This window comes from Sorex fumeus, unplaced genomic scaffold (assembly GCF_029834395.1).
Source record: "Sorex fumeus unplaced genomic scaffold, SorFum_2.1 ptg000008l, whole genome shotgun sequence".
Lineage (NCBI taxonomy): Eukaryota > Metazoa > Chordata > Mammalia > Eulipotyphla > Soricidae > Sorex > Sorex fumeus.
In genome coordinates this window covers 61,144,688-61,170,704 of record NW_026606065.1, presented here as the reverse complement: position 1 = coordinate 61,170,704, position 26,017 = coordinate 61,144,688, and the positions used below count along the sequence as shown (strand labels likewise).

At 34.4% G+C, this 26,017-nt stretch overlaps 1 protein-coding gene across 8 annotated transcripts in view; it reads right to left on the bottom strand.

The window, feature by feature from the left end:
- Positions 1-26,017, bottom strand: part of PCDH9 (protocadherin 9) — a 1,028,937-nt gene that overhangs the window by 351,541 nt on the left and 651,379 nt on the right. The window lies entirely within an intron of this gene.

The following is a 26,017-nucleotide window of genomic DNA, read 5'->3' as shown; positions in this document are numbered from 1 at the left end:
AGTAAATATTTCATAACTCAGTTATAATTACTATTGCAATTAAATATTTAATATGGAGAGTGTCATTTGTATCGACAATTTTTAAGAGGTTTATCTTACCTTATAGAAAAATTCTAAGAGTATACTCAAGGAAACAAGGAACTTATGGGTTTAAAAAATTTAAATTAAAAAATTTCTGAACACTGATACATATATTGATGCGAGTTATAACAATGCACTAACAAATAAGCCTATAGAAATCAGAATGCACAGAATATGAATGAAAGCTACTTAAGTAAGAGAAGGGAACTATAATAACCATAAAATTATTGCTTCTTTACAATCAATTTTTATTGAAGTACCATAATTTATCATAGTATTAATATTAATGTGTTAGGGAAAAAATTATTGCAACACACCCAACATGAGATATGCAATTTATCTCACTTACCCCCATCCCTAATTTTTTTTTATCAGCCCTATATGCCATACATATGCTACAGCTTGGCTAACTAGTTATGGTAGGCATTATCACAGCACGTGTTTTTCACCCTTTTTATTTAATCACTTAACTTCCCGTTAGTCGTCGATTTGCTCGAGCGGGCACCAGTAACGTCTCCATTTGTCCCTGTCGCGTGCTAGTGTAGCCCAATGGCATCTGTTCGCTCCGGGAACATGAAGGGCCTCAAACCGATCGTTCATGATCTTGACGAAGAAGTCTGACCATCTGGTAGGTGGGCGGCCACGCGGTCTTTGTGGCAGCCTAGGTCGGCCTTGAGATTTTGTCGGCCTCTCCTTTCTCATCCTTCTCAGTGCTGCCATGTCGGTGAAGCCTTCAGGGTCAGGTGAATGAGACCAGTTGTAGTTACTGGTTTTGGCATATCGAATACACAGCGGATAGCTTGCCAGGCTCTTCCGTGCGGGCGGAATACTCTCGGTAGCTTGCCAGTCTTTCCGAGAGAGATATATATATCAATATATATATTTATTTATATCAATCTAAATTTTAGGAAGTAGAATTTCAAAGACATATTTAGCTCCATCCTTCTTCTAGTCTAAATATTTTAGCTTATACAAAAATATTAATTTTGTATAAGATAAAAGACTCAGAGACCCATAAAAACCAGCTCCCGGAACCGCGTGGCCGCGACTTCTTATTATGACATCTTATTATCTCATTCCTACTTTGGACAAACTGGCAGGCTACCGAATGTAACCTGCCCACAGGGCAGAGTCTGGCAAACTCCCCGTGGCGTACCCAATATGCCAAATACCAGTAACAATGATGGGTCTCATTCTCCTAAAGAGCCTTGATTATAATCTCAGGGCTAGGATGAAGGAGACGTTACTGGGGCCTGCTTGAGGCAATCAATGAATACAAAAATATTAATTCTATGCACAAAGTGTTTTGTGGCTCAGTAGTTATTTTGAGAAAATATACAAGATCTATTAAAAAAAACCTACATAGAAGGTGCAAAGAAGATATTATAGCATATAATGATGCTTGCCCCACCAGAAGTCATTCCTGAGCACAAAATAAGGAGTAAGCCCTGATATAACTGAATCTGTCCTAAAGAGGAAAAAAAAGAAGCAAAGTAGGAAACTCCATAGAATATACGAATGAGTTAGCATTTCTATGTTATACATTAGAACTCACTTAAAGTATTAAAGAATACTCAGCTTTAGGTAGTGTTGATGCAATCGTATTTTTACAAATAGGCCTTTCATCACTTTGATATTCCATATATAGATGGTGACACATACTCAAAAGGTGCAAAGGCTTCATAAAAAATGTGACATAATTACTATTGCAATTAAATATTTAATATGGAGAGTTGGTTCCTGAGGATGAATATCAAGCTTCGCACATACGATACTGATTTGATCCCCAGCACCACACGGTCCGCCGAGCACTGATTGGAGCAACTTCCAACACAGAGCCTGAAGTAGCCCACCAAAAACCTCTGGTTTTCTATCCCCTAACCAAAAAAAAATATCCTCAAGACTTGCCAAATAGTAAAACAAAGCCATGGACTATAGAGTGAACACGATGGCCACTCAATACCTCTATTGCAAACCACAACACTCTAAAGGAAAGAGAGAGCAAAAAGAAATGCCTGCCATAGAGGTGGGACAGGCTGGGGGGGAATGATTTGGGGGGGGTGGGAGGGCTACTGGGATCATTGGTGGTGGAGAATGGGTAATGGTGGAGGGATGAGTACTTGATCATTGTATAACTGAAACCCAAGCAACGAAAGTTTGTAAGTCTACAACTGTACCTCATGGTGTTTCACTAATAAAAAAAAATTAATAAATAAACAAATAAATTAAAAAAAGAAATTCTTTGTGAGTATCAAAAGAAGCTATATATATATATATGTATATATATGTATATAAATAAAGTGTTTGGCTTTGAATATGTATTAAATCCTTATAGAAGAGCGAGCTGCACAATGTATACTCTAGTAAAATCTCAATAAATAAAATTACATTATTGATCTACTCATGAAGAAAAAAAGTCAATAGATTAATACATAATATTATCAAATAAACCTTAGGTTAAAATGTCATAAAGTTATAATATGTGCTTATTGAGATGAAGTTAGATATATTTTTTCTGATGATGTTCTTTAACAAAATTGTATTTCATTTCACATGGGCGTACCTGTGTTTCTCTTTTTCATTTTTAATTGTTTTTGACTCATCTTTATAAATAGATACGACTTTATATGTTAAAATTCTTCATTTCAGTTTACTATGTTTATATCCCTAAGTATAGTTCCTCCAAGTGAGCCTACAATCTTGGCCCCTTGTCACATTCAGACTTCCCTGTGGCTTGCATTCTGTTACTCTGTGCTTTCGTGTACTCATTATTGACTCTCTCTGCAGTTCAGATTTCTTCTTCATGCCTCAAAGGGTGAAATTTTTAGGGCGAAATCTGTGTGTGTGTGTTTTTTCTTGTGCACATGGCTGAACACTTTTTTTTGAAAACTAGAATCTCTCTTGACAGAATGCTTTAATAATTTAATGTGTATAAAGGGAAGTAGTTATGTATATGTGTGCAAATATAGTTTCATCAACTCACTGTGATAATGTGGAAATGAAATAACTTAAATCTGAAAATAAATGTTTTCAGATAAAATGTCACTTATCATACATTTAATTTTATTAAAGTATTATTTCCCCAGTTGAAATGTATATACAGATTAATAATTAGGTAGGATATTTATTTTAATTTATCTAAGTCTGGTATCTCAGGTTTTTTAAAATTATTTTTAAATCTAATAACAAGGTTCATAAGTCTCAATGAGAAATAAAAATAGGCTTTAAAATAAAATAAAGGCATAGAGAAAGTGAAATAAATAATGAACATCTGCTTTAATTGCATCACTTTTGAAAGACAAAGTTTTTGCTTACCAAGTGTTTTTCTATACTAGTTTTACCAAAGAGATCCCTGTTGATGGAGAACAATTGTATCACTTTAAACAGAATTCTTTTTTTCCTGCTTTTAAGTAGGGCTGCAAAGTTCCAAATAGGTGAGGTAGTCACATCCTAATCAAATTATGACAATTACTATATCTTTGGATCTTGGAAGTGAGGTCTAAATCAATAAGGTCTAAAGTGTATTTTAAAATAGTATAATCTTTTTAATGCTTTTCCTTAATACAAAGATATTGTGACTAGAATAATGACTCTTATCACAAGTATATTTAAGTAAAATATACAATCAATATAATTTTATATTTACAACTGGAGTTATTTGAAGTTTTTTTAAACATTTTCTACATATCTATAAAACTACATAATAAAATACCAAATATTTGTACAAGAACTGAAAAGTTTATGTGATCTTTAGTCAAATTCACAGGACTTATGAGGAAGCAGTACTAATGAAAAATAAGCACGTACCTGTGTGGTACATAAAGGATCCTTGCATGTATTTCTAATTATATGTTAGGATGAATACACCTTTAAGATTAACTTTTGAAGTAAAAGAAACAAAAGAAAAGGACAAAGGGAAAAAACACCAGCAGACTGTACATGACATTTTACAAGCTGCTCTTACAAATATTGAACTAAAGGCTTAATAATAAAGCCTCATCTATATTTAAAAGTTATTGTCTACTTGGCTCATGTTCTGTCCTGTTCAGCCTTCAGCTAAATAGTAAATAAAATGTCCACATGAGAGTATTCAGCAGAACTGGCACTCTGATTATTTATTTAATAGTTTAATTTATTTATCAGTTTTGCCAGATGAATAAACATGTTTTCCTTACATTATCTTAATAGACTTGAGGACGCAAAGACAGTATTAAACAAAGTCATATAAGGCTCAAATGATCACAGTTTTTTTGTTTTGTTTTGTTTTGTTTTTTATAATTCCCAGTGTTAGAATTACTCACTTATCATGGTCTGGAGTGAGTTTTGATTCCAATAGTAACACTGGCTGAGTTCACTTTTTCAAGTACAATTTATTATTCTGGATAACAGGGACATCTACCTCCTCAAGGGTCTGTCAAGATTTGCAGGATCTAAAATGCAGTTTGGGGCAGTGAAATGGAAATCAAAGAGTTTCCTTCAGTGTTTGTGCAGTTTGTTTTTTTTTTTTAAGCTGCAGGCAGGCCTTTCATCTATCAACAGTCCTTGGGATTAGTTTGCAGAGAACGAGGTTCATATACTCTCTTATTTTTCCCCATACAAAACTAGAATTAAGATAGGCAGTGAGAACAAATTGCTTGTTTGTTGCCTTTGGCAGGGAGGGTCAACACATTAATGTTTTGCTCCTATCAGTATGGAGAAAATATATACATTTCCCCTTGTAAATATGGTAAATACCTAATAGGAGTATAACTGTTCTAAATGCATAGTTATTCATTCATTTATTTTCCTCAACTCATGTATTGAGTGTCACCTGTATGGTAGATACTGTTCTAGGCACTGGGGGAAAACTACTCAACCAAACATCCCATGGAGCTTCCATTCTAATTGAAGAACTTTATAAATATTTTAGATGGCAATGAATCCTTGGCAAACTATACTGAAGTGAATAGTAATGGAGAAAAAACTCTTGCCTCTTAGGATAATAGGATAAATTAGTAAGTCTTTTGTTACTTATGTACTCTACACAGGCAGAACTATGAGCAACTTTATCAATATAATTCATAATAAGAGTATATCCCACCAGACGTTATGTTTTTAGATGAAATGTTGTCTACCCAGTTAAATAGAAATTTCATAAAAATACAAATATTCATTTAACACAAATATGTTCAGGAAATTAATGGGACATTTTTATCTAAAATTCACATTTAACAGATTGTCCTATATATATTTTTAATAAAAATTCTATTTACCTATTTTGGTTTTGGACCAGACCCAGCACTGCTCGGGGATTACTTCTGGGTATCTACTCAGGAATTACTCCTGGCCATGCTCAGGGAACCATATGGAATGCCTGCGACTGAACTGCAAGGCTAGTGCCCTACTTGCTGTGCTACTGCCCTGTCCTGTACTTTTATTTGCTAATCTAAAAAGCCTAGATAGGTGTGCTTGCGCCTTTTGTTGTTGTTGTTTTTCTTTTCTTCCTTTAGACAAGTCTTCTTGAAATAAAGAATAACCTTTCCCTTTATTGGAAATTCAAAAATTAATATAAAAGTTATTTAAATATTGCATTAATAACAATTAAAATAAATAAGTCATAATGCATCCATCAATCTACATATAACATTAAACTCTTTTGTTAAACTAATATCACAGTGATTCTGACATATTTTGTGATATAAATGTTAAATTTATGTGGGGATGGAGCAATAGCACAACGGGTAGGCTTCCAACCTGGGTTCGATTCCCAGCATCCCATATGTCCCCTGAGCACCACCAGCGGTAGTTCCTGAGTGCAGAGCCAGTAGCCAAACGTACTTATCATATTCTTACTCCATCCAAAACTGACGTGTTTTCGGTGAATTTGTTAAGGTATTAAAGACCAGGCCTGTTAGATAGTCTACTGTTAGAGCACAACTTGCATCCAGGCTGACCCTGTTTCATTTCTAGAAATACAGGGTCCCTCAGCATTGCAGTGTGTTATACTGGAGACCCTTTCATTGAATCACTTACAGAGCACTGTTAAATAGATTTAAAAATTCTTAAGACTTCACTGAGACAATACTGGCTAAATATAAAAAATATTAAGATTAAAATGAAAGTATAAGGAGTATCTTGAGGAGGCAGTCGATTGAACTTAGCTAAATCAAAATTCAAGACCTTGTCCTTTACTCTCTGACATTATAACCTTGGGGCAATTCAGAATGAGTGACAATTTTCTTCTTTTGGTTGTTGTTGCTGTTTCAGTTGTGTGTTTGTGGTGTATAAGAGGTGATTTTAAAGATAACAAAATTATTTTAGTCAGGGTATCAATGTTTCATAGTGTCTAGAACATTGTAAGTGCTCAATAAATGGAAGACTCACTGTTGAAAGGTAAACAAAATTGTATACAACCTCTTGGATTACTTTGGTTCACTCTCTTTATTTTTGTGGGGAGGTTATTTGGGTTCACAATTATCAGGGCATATACCTGTTTAGAGTCCATGCCTATAGTTGCTCTGTTGGACTTGTGAGGTGCTATGATTGCCACATACAAGGTAAAAGCCCTTCCCATTGTACTATCTCTCAACCTCCACCTTATATTAAACATGTTATAGTAAGCATAACTTTGGAAGCTTTAAAATGTTACTCTATGAAGATACATAAACTTGAAATACTCATGGTAAAAGCAAATAATGTCTCTACAGGCATGGTCTCTGCAGGCATGGGCTACTTTTCTAAAGATGGTAATACTAACTCCTATTTATTTTAAGCTAATTGGCTGACACCACGACACTGAATTAACATTTTGTATACTGTAGATCTGTTCTCTTATGATATGAATAAATCAGTCTCAAATTTACTTAAGTTAATTTATTAGCAAATAAATCCAAAATCGAAACAATCAGTAAATGGAATAGTATGTAGACTGCTGACCACTGTAAAATGGTAATTTTTCAAATGAATATGCACATGCTATAATTAAATGAATGAAGAGACTTCCCAATAAAAGCAAAAATAATTTGTGTGACTCTTTAAAAGTCTAAGAATTACCTTCATATTATGTGGAAATAGATATTTTATATGTAAACATTGTTTTCACAGAAAGTATGAAGAAAGTAGTTATTATAAGTAAAACCTTAAAGTACTACACATTTTTAGTATAGTAAAAAATTTCTTAAAAACTGTAATATAATAAATACTTGATAAACATTTTCTATACACATCATACAAAGTCTGAAGTTAGCTTTTAATAAAAATAATATTTTAAAGAATTAGTAAAATTTATTGTTACTGTGTTTGGCATATCCAATACTCCCGGTAGCTTGCCGGGCTCTCCAAGAGGGGCGGAGGAATTGAACTCGGGTCGGCCATGTTGGCCGCTTGTAAGGCAAACGCCCTACCCACTGTGCTATCGCTCCAGTGAAGATTTGGACCATAACTGGGAGTGCTCAGGGGTCACTCCTGAAAGTCTTCTGAAAGTAATATGGAATGTCAGGAAGTGAAATAAGGTTAGTGGCATGTAAAGCAAGTGATTTAACCTTGAAAATTATCTCTAAAACACTAAATAAGAAAAAAATGAACAAAGATCAGTAAATAAATGAAATGTGTAAGGAAGAAACCAAGTTCGGGGAAATAAATTGAATCACAGGGTACTTCAGATGCTGTATTTTGTGACATTCTTTTTGAAACACAAGGTGGACATAGGTGAAACTTATATACATTAAATAGCTCCATTTCTATTATAACTGATTTGAATAAGTTTATGTAGTACCTTTATATTTAATATTAATTATAAGTTTACGTAGTACCCTTATATTTAATATTAATTACTCTACTTATTGTGTAATTTTCATAAACTGCTTTTACGGATATTGTAAAATCTAAAACCACAGGATACATACTGACTTGTATTAATTATACATTTTCATATATATGATCTAAAGCAATTATAAGCACAGGAAACAAAAAAATAAAAAAACTTAGCATTTGAACAGTGTGTTTTTATTTTGTGTAACTGGTAGCATAGTATCATTATAGTTAATATTTTGTTCCAGCTGCTTGAAGTACAAGGACTAGTCACATCTTTCATTCAAATCTCCAATTCCCAAAACTAATAGTGCTAGAAAAGAGGCAAAGGGAATTGACAGAGTTTGAACCTTACCCTAAAGGCTAATAGAAGATGGTTCTGTCAAATTCCTCCAAGCAGGAGATGCCCTAAGCAATACTCAGATCCAGAATTAAACCAAGGGACTCTTTAGATATACTGCTCCATTGACTTCCATATCACCATGGCACAAAATGGAAGCAGTGATTCCTAAAATAGTTGAGAAATAAATGAAAAAGGTTAAGATCAAAATCAGTGACTTGAATTGTGAGATGGGAAAAAGAGAAAACATTTGCCAGTAAGGAAAATAGAAAGAGGATAAGTGCTACAGAATATAAACTTGATTTACAGCGGACAGATTAGCTAAAGGGCCTCTCACGGTCTTCTTTACTTCCTCCTTTTTATTCCATGGAGAGCTCGACTTGGTGTGTACTAAATAACTTCTATAAGAATGTGTCAGCGATGCTGCTACTAGGTGATGAACCGTCTAGGGTGATCACATTTGTACCTAAGTTCAAAGAGGATGGGGATGCTTAGCCATGGAGAAAGGAAACACTCTATTAAGGTGCTGAGGAGATCCAGTGAAAATGAGAAAGCCAGTGCCCATAACAGGCTTTCTAACAATAAAACAGAAAATTCTAGCCACATTTCCTTTGGTAGAAAACAAATACACCAATTAAATATATAAGAAAAATAGAAAAAAAACCACTAGAAATGAAATAGAAATGTTTATTCCTGTATATCACCTACATTTAGTTAAATTTTAATATGTTTTCTATAACAAAATATTGCAGATCATAAAATATATGTTCTATTTTATATTGCCTTTCTTCTCAATATATAAAATATTATTAAAATATTTATTTGAGTTAATGAGTAAATAAAAATATTATCTAGACTTAAAATATATTTCATATGTGAATAAAAATGCTAATATACAGCTCATTAAAATGCCCATAAGTTTTATTACCACTTGCTTACTTAAGTGTATCTTCAGTAAATCAACACTGATTTTGATTGTAAGAGTCCTTACACGTCAGCCCTAAAATATGATACTTGTTTGATCACTGATATAACAGTGGCATTTTCAATCTTAATTATCTGCAAGAGATTATCAAGTATAATTTTACACTACTTCTAATACTTTTAACATGCTTTCTGAGATAGAGGGAGCCAGAACTAAAGATAAATTTTTAAAAAAGGTTTTTGTTTCACACAATGCAAAATACAGAACTAGTGTCATTTGAATTTTCACGTTTCTGAAGTACAGGGTCATAGACCTTATTGATAATTAAAAACATAATTTCCAATATTTTTTATAATCACCAACCAAACTCAAGTTCCAAAAAGTCTGCGAATAACCCTAGCAACAAGTAAAACCGATAAACTAGAAACCAGTATCCTTCCTTCTTAGCTTTGTATTACATATATCAAGATTTTTACTACGCATGTTTTATGACTATTTCTCATCTCCCCAACTGAATTACTTCAAATCATAATTATCTAATGCATAATATTTTTACTTAGTAGAAATTACTGAAAATTCATCACTATATATTCTTTAATAATTTCTCAAAGAGCTTAAACTGAAAGTCAACCTTCTTTTAAAGAACCATTTAAATCCATGTAAAAACTTTATCCGTCATTTTATTTTATTTTATTTTATTTATTTTATTAGCAAAACACCATGTGGTACAGTTGTTGACCTCATAAGGTTTTGTACTTGGGTTTTGGTCATACAATGATAGAGTACCCATCCCTCCACCAGTGCCCATTTCCACCACCAATGGCCCCAATAACCCTCCCACCCCTCCCATACCCCCATCCCATCCCGTCTCTGTGGCAGGGCATTCCCTTTTGTTCTTTCTCTCATTTTGGATACTAAGGTTTGCAAAAGAGGCATTGAGTGGCAATCATGTCTGGTCTATAGTCTAATTTCAGCATGCAGCTCCCATCCTGAGAGAATCCTCCCAACACCCTTTGCTTGGTGTTCCCTTCTCCTTTTGAGCTGTCCTTTCCCGTAGCATGTGCAGTTGGCCTTTGGAAAAATATTCCATTGGGCACAGTTATTCCTGTAATAGAATCGATGATTCTTTTTTTTATTTTCTATTTTCATTGAGGTACCTTAACTTACAGTTCTGTTATTTATACTTTTCATGCATACAATTTTCAATACCACACCCTTTACCAGAGTCCCCGCTTAACACCACTAGTGTTCCAAGGGACCCTCGTTGTCACCTCACCTCCCAAGAAAACTCAGGTATGTAGACAAAATCTCCAGTTCCAATGGATGGAACATCATAAATTTGGGCTTGTTGTCTCATGGCACCCCAGCATTTATTTTAATCCTGGGATATTTTTTCACATTAGTAAAACCATGAAGTATGCAATTAAAAAATAAAATATTAATATTTTAAGTCTGCATATTTAAAATATATACATTATGTATAATTCACTTATTTCCTTTACTTAAACCATGTTATTAATTCATTAAAAGAATATGTAAAATGCAGTTAAACTGCTTTAGACTGTGATTCCAAATGTGACATGTGTTTTTATTTGACTATTTAAAAATGATAAATACCTGTTCATATCAAAACACAAATGCATAGACAAAGTCAATGAAACCAGTGCCTTTACATTAGGAAGTTCATGGTTCAAAAATTTATTTCAATTGATATATAACTTGAATTTTATGGTTATTGGGTGTTAGTAGTTGAGTAGAGATCCTTCAAGTAGTTCCAAAGCAGGCAGCAATCACCCACACTGCTATTTAGCTGCATGACTCAGTGCTATATCCCAGGGAGATGTTCTTTTGTTTGAGTTCAGTGATGCTGAGGAAAATCAGGGTCACACCTGGCAGTGCTCAGTGAACAATCCAGTGCCATAAGACATTTCCCTGGTCTTGTGCATGAAATCCAACCCTCCAAATGATCTCCTTAGATGTGTTATTATAATTTTCACAACACTGTTGATTTGCAAGGATTAGCTATCAAATTTGTCCAAAACTGTGTCACCAATTTGCAAATATGACTTTTATATGGGTTACAATTAATTCCAAAAGGTAAGTCATTTTTCTGGATAATGAATAGGAATAAATCAGCAGAAGGTTTGCAACTTAAGCAAATTTTTGAAGTTTCGGATTTCGTAAGATTTGGGGAGGCCCTGGGGAATAGCTCAGTGGCTTATAAAGCCTGTCTTGCTTGGTGCATGAACCTAGCAACACTACTCTCAGATATTGATAGATCAGAGGAGTGTGAAATTTGATCAGCACCATAAAGTAATGCATAAATGCACAACTTCCAGGATATGCAACCCCTGAATGAGGACAGATGTGAGAAGCACAGTGATGGCTGGTGAGTACTACAGCACAATGTGTGTGAACACCACAGCTAAGGTGTGTGACTCCTGGTCATTACAAGAATGATAACAATAAACACAAAGGGAAAGAAAGTGGAATACATAAATATTTTTATTAATATTTCCTATATGTAACTAAATAGTCATCAAACTTATGTGTAGTTATACTGATTCTATAAAAATATTAACTAATCTCGTTGTTACGTAAGGGTCTTCTTAGATAAAATACAAATGACAAAGAGCTAGGGGTATAATATATAATTTTAAAAAAATACTGTGAAACTAAACTGTAATGTAGAATATAGTATTAGACTTATGATTAGGAAACTGAACAACAACAACAAAAATGTGTCTTGCCTCAACTAGTCAGCAAAAAAATTGAATTTGGGGAAGAGAAGAATCATGCCACCCTCACACTCACACTTATTGTATTGGTTATGAGGACCCATTGACAACAAAATACAGCTAGATAATATAGTTAGATTTTAGTTTTTATAACAGTAACACATAATTGAAGTTTACTGTAGACTAAGAACTATGTTAAGTGAAAGATGTGAAGTCATAATAGCCCGTACAATGAGTGTAGCATAGATAATATGGTCATCATCCTAGGGTACAGATGTTGTCACAAATTCAGAGGAACCTGCCCAAGGTCATGACACCAGCAAACAGAAGAGAGATGATCTCTGTTTTGTCTATCTAGCACCACAACGATTAACTTGCACACACACACTTTCTCTCATTTTCTTATTTGATTTGACTAAAAATAGTAGTTTCAACTAGTAGAAAACGAACACTCATTCAAAGTGGGTGGTGTTTGAACACTAAATATATATATGAAACCTTATCATTAACAGAATGGTAAATCACACTGACTAAAATTTTTTAAATGGCATTTTGTGTAGTTTAGGCAGATGTATTTACTAGGATATGCCTTTGTATTCAAGAAAGAAATTAAAGACTGTCTCCTCCATTATCTCTCCACACTGCTTCAAACCTTCTTTGCACTTTGACACAGGTTCTTTTGAAGTGATCAGATTTTTTAGAATCTTATATATTAGGCACTGAAAGTAAATAGGGCATGTAGAAGTCAACACTGGTGAGGGAATGGGTGTTGAAAATTTGTATTACTGAGATGCTGAAACTTTGTGTTACTGAAACCCGATAGTGAACAACTTTTGTAACTGTGTATCTCACGGTGATTCAAAAATAATAGTAACAATAATTTTAAATAAATACAAAAAATAGCACAGCAGGTAGGGCGTTTGCCTTGCACGCGGCCAACATGGCCGACCCGAGTTCGATTCCTCCGCCCCTCTTGGAGAGCCCGGCAAGCTACCGAGAGTATTCGATATGCCAGACACAATAACAACAAAGTCTCCAATGGAGACGTTACTGGGCCCGCTCGAGCAAATCAATGATCAATGGGAGGGCCTTTTACTTTACTTAAAATAACATTAGGATAAATACAGAATGCTTTAGTTGGATTTCTATAGTATCTAAAATATTGCACAAAACTTTAAATTCTGCAGTAATCTATATTACTCATTGTTACAGATGAGATGCAATATCTTGTATGACAATTTACCTTTAAATGAGTAATTTATATACATTTATTTTCTCAAAATATCGTTTATTTGAGTTGGAAGTCTTAATTCCATGAATTCAAACACCAAGTAATCTCACTTTTTAAATATATTATTGTTCACTAATTCAATTAATGGTTATGTTTATTATTCTCTATTATAAACACACTTAAACAAAAATTTATTTTTATTCCTCTTGGGAAAATCATACCCACTAAGATCTTTGCGAGTCTTAGTGGAATAAAATAACTCAAAACTGAAGGACACGCCTGGCAAGCACAGGACCCGGAATTCAAACTCCAACCTGGCAAAGCAATACCAGGTATGGCCAGGCTGGTCACCCACTCTGCTGGAATAAAGCAGTGGCTCAACACTGGGCACTAGCATCTTAACACTCAGACTGTACAACCAGGTTGAGTTCTGCCAGGGGTGACCCATCTGCCCTTAAGCACTGACTGAGAACACTTCCGCCTGTCCGGCTCTGCATTTAAAAACAAAATTCATAGAAGAATGAATTGCATGCAATCATAAAGTGAAGAAAATCCGTTCTATACTGCACCAATAAAAGTTGGCATTACCCTTATTTTACACTAGGAGGCATCTTGTTCCTACAGATTTTTCTACTGTACCACTAAACACAACTTTTGTGACTTCTTAAATAAGTAATCAAAATTCATTATTTTGGAGAACTAAGGGCATATTCAAAAGATGCAACATTTCAGCAAATAAAATGTGTGCTTTGCATGTTTTCCAGCCACTTTTAAACTACCTTAATAAATGAAATGAGATCATCTTCTAAAACATATATAATCAATATGTTATTAAAATCATTTTTGAAGTAAAATGGTTGTATGTGTTTCTTCTTTTTCTTGTTTTTTTGTACCACACCCTGCTGTGTTAAGGGCTCACTCCCAACGTATGCTCAGGGATCACTCCTGGACTGGGGCAGGGGACCATATGTTATGACAAGACCATATGCGATGACAAGGATTTTACTCAGTCGGCTTCCTCAGGACAAGCTCCCTAGTTGCTGAACTATCTTGCCAGAACTACCCATAATTTTTAAAGTGATCAAAACTATCTTTATAGAAAGCTGTAAAAATACTGAAGAATAAATATGCTTTACCAAATATATATATATATACTATATACACACCTGTGTATATAGTATATATAAATTAACAATCTAATTTTCATGATTAATTCACTTATTTTTTATTTCCCAAACGGGAGAAAATATTTATACATCATCATATAGCATCATCATGAATCAGATAAAGACCAAATAACCAAGATGCATAAAGTTCTCACAAAATTTAACGACAAAAGCCACTAATGTCATTTTAAAAAATATACATAAAAATAAACCATGGAAAGGAGTTGAACAGACACTTCACTGAAGAAGATAGTCTACAAGCAGACTATACAAATATAATCATCATTACTTCTTTTCAGAAAAATGAAAATCAAAACTACTGTGAGATATCACTAATGAGAATGGCATATATCAAAGATGCTGGAACCTGTCTCAGCAAAGATGTGGTGAAAAAAGAAAACATTTTTTTTCACTGTGAGTGGAAACTGCATCTGGTTTGACCTCAGAGGGGGAAAAACATGGGGGAATCTTTAAATATTAAGAATAGAGGCGGGAAAGATAGCATAGCAGACAGGGCACTTGCTTTGCATGTAACTCACCTCAGTTTGATCCCCAGCACTCCACATGGTGCCCTGAACACTATTAGGTGATCCCTATGCACAGGAATAAGCTTTGAACACAAAAAACAACCATTTAAAAAAAAAACTCTAAGAATAAAGTTTCCTCATAAAATCCATGATCACAGCTTTTGGCATTTATCCAAGACCACAAAAACATGGATTTGAAAGCATTTTGTGTGCACCATGTTTAGTGTTGTACTAAAGAGAATAATCTCCTACGGAAGGAACCCAAATATCCAATAGATGGATCAATTAAAGAGTTGTAGTATTGATACAGAATGGAATATTATATGGCTATACGAGAGGATGAAATCATGCCATTTGCTTTAGTTTGCATTAAACTATAGGGCATATGTTAGAGGAAACAGAAACAAAACAGGTCATCTAATTCATCTGTGATAGACAGAGAAACAATAAAGTAACATAACGTAAAATATCTGATGAGGACAAAGTCTCTTCATTCAGAACACATTTTTCCCCTCTGCTTTGAGCCAGGTTCATTTCATGTATGCTATTTTTCTATAAGAAAAACATTTGAATTTTAGTGCATTGTAAAATTTCATAAAATACAGGTATTTAGTGAATAAATCAAGATTTTTCCAAATAAATGGATCTTGCTATTTGATTGCCCACCCAAATCTCATTCTTATCATTTTCCACTTTTCCTCCCCTCCCACCAACCTGCCTCTATAGAGACATCTCTCTCTCTCTCTTTCTCTCTCTCTCTCCCTTTCTCTCTCTGTCTGTCTGTCTCTGTCTCTCTCTGTGTCACTGTAGTTTGCAATACTGTTACTAAAAGACCATCATGTATATAGATTTACCTCCATTCAACACATCACTTTATCTCCTTTCAGGACACAGTTCTTTTTTTTTTTAAATTTTTATTAGTGATACACCATGAGGTACACTTGTGGACTTACAAGTTTTTGTGATTGGGTTTCAGTTATACAAAGATTGAGTACTCATCCCTCCACCAGTGGCCATTCTCCACCACCAATGATCTCAGTATCCCTCCCACACAACCCCACCCCCCATCCCATCTCGCCTCTGTGGCAGGGCATTCCCTTTTGTTCTCTCTCTCCTTTTGGGTTCTGTGGTTTTCAAAAGAAGCACTGAGTGCTAACCATGTCCAGTCTATAGTCTACTCTAAGTATGTATCTCCCATCCTGGGAGGATCCTCTCAACACCTTTTACTTGGTGTTCCCTTCTCTATCTGAGCTACCTTTTTGCCTAGCATGTGTGGCTGACCTTCAAGTCATGGAGTGAACCTTCTGGTACTTATCTCAACTATTCTTGGATGTTAGTCTCCTATTTTGTTACTTTGTATTCCCCAGATGAATGCAATCTTTCTATGTCTATCCCTCTCTTTCTGACTCATTTCACTTATCATGATACTTTCCATGTAGTACCACTTTCAGTACACAGTTCTTATCCAGAGTGTTTATTTTCAATTATCATTGTCAGAGTGATCCCTTCTCTGTCCTAACTGCACTCCCTTACAACTTGTGGGAAGCATCCTTCCATGAACCAATCTTCCTAGCTTTTGTTTATACTGGTTTTGGGTATTATTATCACACTATGTTTTAGCATTCTTGAATCAATAAATCATATGAAAGTCTTAATAAATATTACCCCAAAGTATCACCGCATACCACAACTGTCCTTAGTATGACACAAGAAGAGGAAAAGTTTACTATTTTAATACATAGCTGATTCATAGTCAGAAGCATTGACAGATAGGGCTTCAATAAAGTAAGTATGATATATATGTTTACCACATGATAAATAGAAGAAAATTATTTTCAGCATCATTAAAATACAAAATACAAAAATAGCTTTATTCAAATTCCCAATGGGACTAGATTAAGACTTAATTCTAAATCAGTGGTAGTAAACTACCAACTTGATCATCTCAAGGTTTTTTTTTTTTTAGCTTGAAGAATACAATCATCAGTGAGTTATGTTTGCTAAAACAACAATCTAAAAAAATTCTCTTAGTATTTTCTTTGACGTAATGGATATACTGAATTTTATATAAAAATTATTATAATATTAAGAAGTTAATTTCTTAAAGAAACATGGTTTTCAGCTATTTGCTAATACGATAAATCATTATATATGTAAAAAATGACAAAACTCCGTGCAAGAAAAATTTCAAATTGTATGGCAAGTTTGGGAAAGTTGTATGCTCTAAGATTTAGAAGTGCCTACAACCAGAAACATGTATAACTTAGATATAAATGCTGTGTCCTGTAATTGAACTTCTTTCTCAGGTACTATGGAAAGCAGATCTGAGTATTTTGGTTACATAGTTTAGTCCTAAATTCTAAAGGAAAGCAGCATCAGACCACTGATGAAATCTACAAGGTGGTGATTTTAAGACTTTCCAGGTTAGAGGCTAGGGGTCATGGTCTCCAGAGCATGTCATATAATCCTCCCCATCATATCCCAATAGAACCACAAATTAGTCTCTCATTCTGAAATCACTAGGGCAACTTGACCAATCAAACATATTAGACCAATAATCCATTAGCATCTAATCCAATCAATATTTTCCATCAAAATAACAAAAACAACAGTGAGTGCAAGAATTTAAATCACAAAGTTTACAATTGTAAAGCAAGGCAGAAACACATCAGCCATAGTGAGTAAAAAAGCTAGTCCAGGTGAACCAATGAGTAATAATGACCTTAAAAGCCCTCTGAATATGAATTTAGAATGAAACTGTTAAGGATACACAAATAGCTCAACCAAACAATGGAATGCACCACCAATAAAATACAGAACAGTATGAAAGCAGAAATGAGGAAAATAAAAACAAAAATATAAGCAGAAATGAGAGATCTGAATAATCTGGTAGGTGAAATGAAAAACTCTCCCAAAGGACTCACTAGCAGAATAATAGCTGCTGAGAAATCAATGAGTTCTAATACTAAGTGCAAAGAATCCCCAGACTACAGAAGAAGATGGAAAAGATTTCCAAAATAAACCAACAGATAATAAGAGAACTTCAGGATGAATTCAAGTGGAACAACATAAGATTGGTTGGAATAACAGAGGGACAGGAAGAAAAACCAGGTGAAGAAACAACTGCCAAAGCTATTATCGCTGAGAAATTCCTGGAGATGAAAAGTGCATGCATCCACATCTTGAAGGCCAGAAGGGTACCAGCTAAAAGAAATTCAGATAAAAATACTCCAAGACATATCATAATCAGAATGATGAAAACTATACATAGTGATAAAATATTGAAAGGAGCAAGATTAAAGAAATTGCTTATAAATGAGCATCCTCAAGACTCACAGCAGATTTATCAGATGAAATCCTCCAGGACCAAAGACAATGGAGAGATATAGTGAAAAAACTGAATGAAGTGAATGCCTCACCAAGAATACTTTACCCAGACTCTCATTGAGATTTGAAGGAACAATACACAACTTCACAGATAACAACTTAGGAACTTCTAAGGAACTAAGAACCACTGTAACAAGAAGAACTAAGTGGACTGCTTTAAGATAAGACAATCCCCACTAGTACACCAAATTCTTACATTAAAATGGCACAAATCTTCATCTCAATAATCTCTTTCGAAGTTAATAGACTATATGCACCAACCAGGACGCACAGAGTGGCAGGATGAATTAGAAAATTGAACCCAACACTTTGCTACTTGCAAAAAACCACATATGAGCAAGTACAGAAAACACAGGCTCAATGCCAAAGACTGGAAAACAATTCTCAAAACTCTGGGGTGGCCATACAGCATCAGACCAAATAGACTACAGGTGTAAGATACAGCGAAGGTCATTTCTTAATGATCAAGGGATACGTACATCAGGAAGAACTCAACACTCCTACATGTATCTGTTCCTAATGAGGGACTAGCAAAATACTTAAAACAACTACTAATTGATTTGAAGAAAGACATTGATAGCAACACAACAGTAGTTGGAGAATTCAATACCATTTTGTCATCTCTCAATAGATTCAAGCAGACTAAAGCTCAGCAAGAAAATTTTTTACTTAAGGAAACAAATGGAAGAGAGGGACTTAGTAGATATACACAGGACTTTTCATTCGCCAAAAGTTGAACACACATTCTTCCCCAGTCCACGTGGGACATTCTCCAAGATAGACCGCATGCTGGTCCACAAAACATACCATCATAAACTTAAGAGAAGAAAAGTTGTATCAACTATCTTTTCAGACCATGATGGACTAAAAATTAAAGTGAATAACACACAGAAACAGAGAATCAAATCAAACACCTGGAAATTAAATAGCTCACTACTGAAAAATCAGTGGTCTAGAGAGGAAATTGTAGAGGAAATTGAAAGATTCTTGGAAATAAATAGACTAAGGACATGAGCTACCAGAACTTGTGGGACACAGCAATAGTAGTGTTAAGAGGAAAGTTTATAGTTCTGCAAGTATTCATCAGGAAGGAAGAAAAGGCATCAATAAATTAACCACACAGCTTAAGATCTTGGATAATGACCAAGAGAAAGAGCCCAAACCAGTCAGGAGGAAGGAAATAATAAAACTTAGAACAGAAATCAATGAGCTAAAATTAAAAAAAAATTAAAAAGTCCCAAAGATCAGCAAAACTAAGAACTTGTTCCTTGAGAAAATAAAGAAGATCAATAAAACCTTAGTGATTCTCATAAAGAAACAGAAACCTAGTAAACTGAATCAGAACTGCAAAGGGGTACATCACAACAGAAACTACAGAAATCCATAGGATCATCAGAGATTACTTTGAAAGTCTTTATGCACAAAACAAAAGAATCTTGAAGAAATAGAGAATTTCCTGCATTCCTATAAACTTCCAAGGCTGAACAGAGAAGATCTGGAATACCTGAAGAGAACTATCAATATCAAGGAAATTGATATGGTACTAAAAAGTCTTCCTAGAAGCAAAAGACCAAGCCCATATTGATTCACTAGTGAATTCTTTCAAACCTTTAAAGAGCACCTATGTCAATCCTTTTCAAGATTTTCCAGGAAAATGATGAAAAAGAAATACTCCCAAACAGTTTCTATGGGGCAAATATGAATGTGATACCCAAAGCAGAGAGAGACACTACCAAAAATTAAAATTAAAAACTGATAGATATCTCTGATGAACATAAATACAAGGATCCTCAACAAAACATTATTAAACATAATGCATCAAATTATCAAAAAAATTATATTCCATGACTAAATAGGATTCATCTTGTGGATGCAAGGATAATTTAACATTTTCAAGTTAATTGACGTAATATACCATATTCATAAAAGAAAGGATAAAACCAAGGATAAAACCATAAGATCATATCAATAGATGCAGAAAAAACATTTGCAAGATATAACACCCTTTCATGATAAAAACTCTCACTAAAATGGGAATTGAAGGAACTTTCCTCAATATAGTCAAATCCATCTACCACAAGGTCAGGCAAACATTATACTCAATGGAGAAGAAACAAACATCTTTCCTCCTAAGATTAGGTACAAGAAAAGTTTGGCCACTCTCACCACTCTTATTCAATATAGTGCTGGAAGTACTTGCCACAGCAGTTAGACAAGGAAAAAGATATCATAGAGCATCCAGATAGGAAAGAAAGAAGCCAAGCTTTCACTATTTGCAGATGAGATAATTATATACTTAGAAAATACCAAGAATATATCAAAAATCCTCTGGAAACAATAAATTTGTATCAAAAAGTGGCAGGTTACAAAATCAATACCCAAAAGTCTATGGCTTTCCTATATACAAATAATGAAATAGAAGAGAGAGGTAGTAGAAAAATAATCCCTGTCACAATCATGCCTCAGAAAATCAAGTACCTCAGAATCAGAAAAGTGGTTAAGAACCTATACAAAGAAAACTGAAAAACACTACATCAAAAAAAGAAAAGAGGACATGAGAAAACAGAAACAATCCCCAGCTCATGGATTGGGTGGATTAACACTGTCAAAATGGCAATAATCCCCAAAGCACTATAAAGATTCAATGCAGTCTCTATATGGATATCCATATTTTTCACAGAAGTAGTTCAAACACTTTTGAAATAAATATAGAATGACAAACCTCCATGAAATGAAGTTGAGAGGCATCACCTTCCCCTTTGTCAAACTGTACTACAAAATTAAAACAGCATGATACTGAAATAAAGACTGACCCGCAGATCAAAGGAACAGATAAATGTCGATTATTAGAAGATGGAATTGAATTCTGTTTATTAAAATATATTTAAAAATAAAGTATTCAAAAACTTCTTTAAGGTTTTCTTAAATTTATTTTTTTTAAGTCACTGTGAGATACACACAGTTGCAAAACTATTCATGAGCAGGTTGAAGTCATACAGTTGATCATCCGTCCCTCCACCAGTGTACATTTCCCCACCACCAATGACCACAATTCCACTATGTACATATATATGTATGTATTATACATACATGTTTGTGTATATCTACATACATACATGTATATACATATGTACATTTAGTCCAACATCAAACCACATTCCTCAGTCAGGAATATGGTACAACAGACATGTAAAGGCACGGTTTTGATTCCTAACACCAATAGCTTATTACTACCACTAGTATCAGCACAATTGTCATCTTTGTCACTAATATTTTGCTGTGGTAATGGTAAAGCCAAAACTAGAAATTGTATTGTTTCTCCTATACTTTCTTCAGAATCAACACCAATGAAACTTTTCTTATAACTAAACTATAATTAAAATCCCATTGCTAGTAAAATTAAAAACTATCATCTAAAGCATAACCATTACTGATATATTTATAATGGCTTTAAAAAGGACTTACAATGCCTAAAATAGAAACAGTCCTATTATTCACCACTTACATGACCAACAGTCAAACAATGCCTGAAATTATTCTTTTGATATATTAAATAAGCATCTATTTTTTATTTTCTATGTGAACCATAATTAGGGATATTTAATACTTAATACTGTGAGATCCACTGCCATATAATTTGATAAAACATTTTTGTCTAAAAGAAACTTATTAATCACTATCACTTTTATTTTAATAAGCTGTATGATTTAATAGCATGCTGTAGAAGTTAAAGCAACAAAATAAAAAACATTTCATATAACAAGTAATAAAATTTGAAATACTAATATATGTTGGGGTTTTTTTTTTGTAGATATCCCTTTACCTAGTCCACCTCTCTCAAATAGATAGCGGCTATATATTTATTGCGTAAAACGGGATGAGTTTCAAAACTAAAAGCATTCATTTGTTTTTCAAACTTCTAAATCTACCATGGAGAGTATGGGTTTTGGTTGCTATAAAGTTGGGCTGGGGGGGAGAATGAATTGTGCTTTTGAGGGACAGAGCAATAAAATCACTGGGAATTATTCAATTCTAGACATAAAAACAAATAAACAAATAAACAAAATAAAAAAAAAACTTTCTTATCCTAGACAGGAAGAACAGGTTTGAAAGAGCTATGACAGGAGAGATTTTTTATATCATGCTTCTTGTAACAGAATCAAAGACATGTACACATTTAGGTTTAGAGTGGTGAGTTTAGTTCTTCATAGAGTACAGGGAAGTAAGCAGAGATCAGAGTTATGTGCCACACCATACAAATAGGCATCAGGGTCCAGAAACAGCTCACAGAAACACCTTTATTCACCTATCTTGTGAAGGTGACTGTATTTCTAAAGGGAACAGGAAGACCAGAATAAGACAAGATATTCTGAGGCAAATATTGGCCAGTTGGGACAATGGCTGTCTCAGAGGACATCCAATTAAGCAGAAAATACAAAGAACAAAATATTTCAATTATTTTTGACACATCATAGGCCCTTGAGAATGAGGAGGAAAAGAAAAGAATTTTCGTCTCAGTTAAAGGGAGATTAGAAATCTTAAAAGATGAAAGAAAAAATGAAAGGTATGCTTCTAGGACATCAAGCTATTTAGCATGAGACATGTACATGCAATAAAGATTTCTCTAGATCAGGCCTTCTTAAACTTTTTCTCACCCTAGAGAGGCAACATAGACAAGTGTTGCCAGAAGCACTTCAGAGCCATTACAAAATTGACTTTGAATTAGTTTTTGTTTATTGCACATTCACAAACATTTTACGTTTGCCAATTTTTTCATGACCACCACATTCAGTTATATAATCCCATATGGAGTTGCAAACCACAGTCTCTCTAGATTATACATATTGTTTGCAAAACACACCATTTATAGGTTGTTAACAACTTCAGTTCTTTTTGGAATTTCATGCAAAAGCTTTTATCCCTTCCTTACATCAATGTCAATATAAGACTTGCTATAAAATATCATTTATGGTTCCAATCACTCAAAATTATAAAATTAAAAGTCAATAAGGATATAATAATTCAATAAATGTGTATGTGTGCTGAAAATCAAGATATTATGCTAAAACCTAAAGTCTTCAAAAGCTTCCCTAGATATTATAACATTAATCCCATTAAAAGACATATTCTATAAATTATTGCTTGTTTGGGACCAGAGTCATAATATATTTTCCTTATAGTGCACACTTTCTTTCCCAATGGTGAAAATGGATGCTCTCACTATCAAGATACACTGCCTTAAAGGTACTTGATAAATTTGATTGTGTTAGTTGAAGACTTTGTGTAGCATTGAATGTTAAAAACTTTATGTCAAATTATGTGGACATAGAAAAAGTGTGTCATCTTAAGAGACCCACGAATCTCTTATTCATTTGATTGATTAGCAAAAAGTTTTTCTACTTCTAGAGTCAGTCTTAAAAGATTTAGTTTTCTTTCCCTGTTCTTATCTTTTCATATTTTTTAACTTACTGCAGGCTATCAATCAAGTCTTCTAAATTATTGAAGACATAAAACAAGAGTTCCAAACTTCAACACTCAAACTTAAAAATGTGCCTGACAAAACTTGGGGAGGGGTTGGGGTGGGCATGGAGAGAACCGGTAGAAGGAAACCCAGGAACTCTAGTGGAGGGAAAATGACACTGGTGGTGGAATTGGTGCTGGGACAAAGTATGTTGAAAACTTAACTATAAATAACTTTTTAAATCATGGTGCTGGTGTGATGCATTTTTAAAAAATCAATAGGTGACATCTACACATACTGGGAAAAGTTCTGTAGTAGGGCAGCTAAAGCTAGCCATTGACTTTATTTTATTTTTATTTCTGTTGAACTAACTTCAATAAATCATGAGGACAAGTTGTAAGTAAAAAAAAATTATAGAGTTTTCTTTTACAGAGTCTTTGTAAAAGTGTGTGAGGATGTTATAGAACACAACAATATTAGTTTAGAAAAAAAATGTTTTAAGTCCTGCCTATCCATAATTTTTACAAATGGGAGAAGGTAGTTCAGTAGAATAAACTAGGTTTAAATCAAGATAAAACAAATAGAGATGGCGGCCGCATGGGAGCCTTGTGGACAGCAGGTATGAGCTGGGGGTGGGGGTGCGACTGAAACCTCATGGGATGGGGAGCGTTCCGGCTCATCCTTCACGCCCTACCGAGGTCACCAGTTGCCCCCAACGAGCAGCTCTCTGGCACGGCCATGGCCCCAGAAGCACAAGGACTTAATGCAAAATCCAGCAGCTTGGAGCAGAAAAGTGAACGGACTATGCATTAATCCACCCCATCATGCCTGCCCGGAGGGGAAAGGGTGTTGCTCCCTTTTTGCCCTCTCCTCTCTGGAAAGAAAGATGGCAGCCGCTGGGGAGCTTTGTGGAAAACCAGGTATGAGCCGGTGGTGATGGGGTGACTAAAACCTCATGGGACAGGGGGCGTTCCCGGCTCATCCTTCACGCCCTACCGAGGTCACCAGTTGCCCCCCTCGAGTGGCTCTCTGGCGCGGCCACGACTCCAGAGCACAGAAACCAATCTCTTAATTATCTGACTCTCAGTAGAAATACTTCCAGGGTTAATAAGTAAAATAGCGGAAATCCAAAACCGCGTGGCGACATCATTTAATTCTTGAATCCAGCTGTAGAAAGCAAATCATTTCACAATGCTTTTTCGCATGGCTGATTTGTGGGGGGGGGGGAGGGGAGTAAACTCTAAATAATAATGGTGCAACTTTTATCGAAACAATGAACCTAGTCAAAGTAGATAGAGTGTTAACCTGAATTCATCTGCCTCACAGGCATTGGGGGTGGGGTGAGGGGTGGGGGTTTATTGGGGTTCTTTGTGGTGAAAAATAAGTATTGGTAAAAGGAAATGTGATAGATATTTGCATGACCGGGACCTAAACTTGAAAGCTTTGTAACTTTTCCCACAGCGATTCAATAAATAAATAAATAAATAAATAAGATAAAAAATAAAAAAAAAACTAGATAAACTAGTTGCTCTGCTCTCCCAAAATCTATGTGATTAGAGGTTATCCCGTTGATTCTACCTGGTCTTCTGGATATGTGAAGTCAAACAAATGTAGTGATGTACATTATGGACCCAAATATAAAATATCAAGAGATATTTGAGATGGAATTCACATAATACTTTCTCTAAGATAATCTGTAGTAAGTAGAAAGAGCAATAGAAAGTAGATGCAAATGTAACCCAACATGCATATTTGAGATATTGTATTGGACTAACCTGAAAAGATCAGAACAAAATTCTAGAGGACAATCATATACGCAAAGGAGGATCTCAAAATCACAGAAATATTCATTTTGTTTAAAATCTTATAAATTTGTGGGGCTATATAGATAGTACAGCAGGTAGGTTTCTTGCCTTGAATACAGCTGACCCCTATTTGATCTTCAGCATCCCATATAGTCCCCTGAGTATCACCAGGAAATAACCCTGAGTGCAGATCAGGAGTAACACCTGATTGTAATCAGGTGAAGTTCAAAGAAACAAAGAAGTGAATCTTATGAATTCAAAGACACAAATGTTGGACTATACAACTGGACTAGTTATAAAAACCACTCATGCTTCTTACATTCTCTACAAATTTCTACTTTAACCATATGAATAGAAAGACACTTCATTATCTAAATTGGTAAAAATATAGTGAATTAAAAAATTGATAAATATCTACCATATTCCCATTTCCCATTATAAGCAATCAGAGAACATACTTTTATTAAAATATAGGAGTACCAACTGCAGTTACTTTAGATATAAGACATATTGAATCAAATGTTTAAATCCTAATAAATGAGCAGTGATCAATTTCCTTTTAATAAAA